Source organism: Sardina pilchardus, chromosome 8 (assembly GCF_963854185.1).
Source record: "Sardina pilchardus chromosome 8, fSarPil1.1, whole genome shotgun sequence".
Taxonomy (NCBI): Eukaryota; Metazoa; Chordata; class Actinopteri; order Clupeiformes; family Clupeidae; genus Sardina; species Sardina pilchardus.
This window is the reverse complement of record NC_085001.1, coordinates 11,339,883-11,342,382: the sequence shown is the minus strand read 5'-3', so window position 1 is coordinate 11,342,382 and position 2,500 is coordinate 11,339,883.

The following is a 2,500-nucleotide window of genomic DNA, read 5'->3' as shown; positions in this document are numbered from 1 at the left end:
GCTCGGGCCCGCCATCGCCGCTTGCGGCTATATTTATTATTATTATTATAGTGGAATTCTTACGCTCCATGTTTGCCCTTTTTTCACCAATTTGGCATGCTTTAAAACTCTTGAAATTTGGCAGGTACGTGTGGAATTGGTAACGCTACTCAGAACCAGAGCTCTGGCCTAGGGTGTGGCTCAAGGACAGTATAGCGCCACCTAGCGCGGTTTCTGTTGTGTTTGACACATACATGCACGAAAATGAACCAAATTTGGTGGGCATCTGTGTTGTATTAATCTGAACCACTTTTACATTTAAACAATATAGTAAATCTTAGAAGAATTTGAGTTATGATTATGATTATGATTTTTGCACATCACATATTTTGAAACACTTCTCCTAGACGGTTTATCGAAATCATGTCATATAAGCACTAAAATGATCTTGAGGGGTTGCCTGAGAGGAATTGCGACCAGATTTTTGAATTTCAAAAGTATATCGAAATGGCGAAGGTTTGAATTATGGCGTTTTATTCAGAAACAGGAAGTTGGTGTTATAGGCAGAAAACAGGTTTTGAATTGGATGTAATTTGGCAGCTATATGTGGAATTGCTTCTGCTAGTCAGAGACAGAGCTCTGGCCTAGGGTGTGGCTTTGGGACTCTATAGCGCCACCTAGCAGCATGTTATCTGTTGTGGTTGACACAAACATTCACGAAAATGAACCAAATTTGGTGGACTTGTGTGTTATTGCTACTACTAGTCAGAGAATGAGCTTTGGCCTAGGGTGTGGCTTAGGAACTCTATAGCGCCACCTAGCACATAGTCTATTGTGGTTGACACATACATTGATGAAAATGAACCAAATTTGGTGTGCTTGTGTGTTATTGCTATCGCTAGTCAGAGACAGAGATCTGGCCTAAGGTGTGGCTTCGGGACTCTATAGCGCCACCTAGCAGCATGTTATCTGTTGTGGTTGACACAAACATTCACGAAAATGAACCAAATTTGGTGGACTTGTGTCTTATTGCTATGGCTAGTCAGAAACAGAGCTTTGGCCTAGGGTGTGGCATAGGGACTATATAGCGCCACCTAGTGCGTTGTCTGTTGTGGTTGACACATACATTCACAAAAATGAACCAAATTTGGTGGACTTGTGTGTTATTGCTATCGGTAGTCAGAGACAGAGCTTTGGCCTAGGGTGTGGCTTAAGGACTCTATAGCGCCACCTAGCGCATTGTCTGTTGTGGTTGACACAAACATTCACGAAAATTAACCAAATTTGGTGGGCTCGTGTGTTATTGTTTTTGCTAGTTAGACACAGAGCTCTGGACTAGGGTGTGGCTTAAGGACTCTATAGCGCCACCTAGCACATTGTTTGTTGTGGTTGACACAAACATTCACAAAAATGAACCAAATTTGGTGGGCAAGTGTTTTGTTATAGCTATTCAGAGACAGAGCTCTGGCCGAGGGTGTGGCTTAGGGACTCTATAGCGCCACCTAGTGTGTTACCTGTTGTGGTTGACATACATTCACGAAAATGAATCAAATTTGGTGAGCTTGTTTGTTATTACTGCCGCTAGTCAGAAACAGAGCTCTGGCCTAGGGTGTGGCTTAGGGACTATAGCGCCACCTAGCAGATTGTGTGTTGTTGTTGACGCATACATTCATGAAAATGAACCAAATTTGGTGGGCTTGTGCGTTATTGCTATCGATAGTCACAGATAGAGCTCTGGCCTAGGGTGTGGCTTAGGGACTCTATAACGCCACCTAGCGTGTTGTCTGTTGTGGTTGACACATACATTCAGGAAAATTGACCAAATTTGGTGGGCATGTGTGTTGCTCATGCACATGCCCACCAACAAGCACATGTTGCTTTGTTAGATTCCGAAATTTCACAGGTCTCCGCACCGCAGGTGCTCGGGCCCGCCATCGCCGCTTGCGGCTATATTTTGGTTTGTTATTGGTCTTTGTGTGTGTGTGTGTGTGTGTGAGCATATATGAGTGTATGCGTGTGTGTGTGTGCGTGTGTGTGTGTGTGTGTATGTGTGAGCGTATATGAGTGTATGCGTGTGTGTTTGTGTGTGTGTGTGTGTGTGTGTGTGTGTGTGTGTGTCTGTGTCTGTGTGTATATGTGTGATGAAAGAACTCTATGTGATCAAAGCGTGTGTGTTGTCCAAGGGCAAACACAGGGGGCCGCGTAGCGTTGCTTTGCGTTGCGCACCTGACGAAACATTTGGCCAGCCGTTCAACGGGCCTCACCTGACAGTGTAAACACAGCTTAAGCCTACACACAGACCTCATCCCTTAAACGTAAACTTAACCCCCCCCCCCCCACACACACACACACAGCACACACAGCACTCATCTGGTGAAGGGCTTACAGCAGCTAAGCGCTGAGCCTTGTTTGTGTGTCCAGGGCCGTTCATGCTAAGACATTTACAAATTCATCTTGACGCACGTTCGGAACGATTCCAGTGTTGCGAAGTAACGCTTTCTCGTGCCAGCATGAAGCCTGG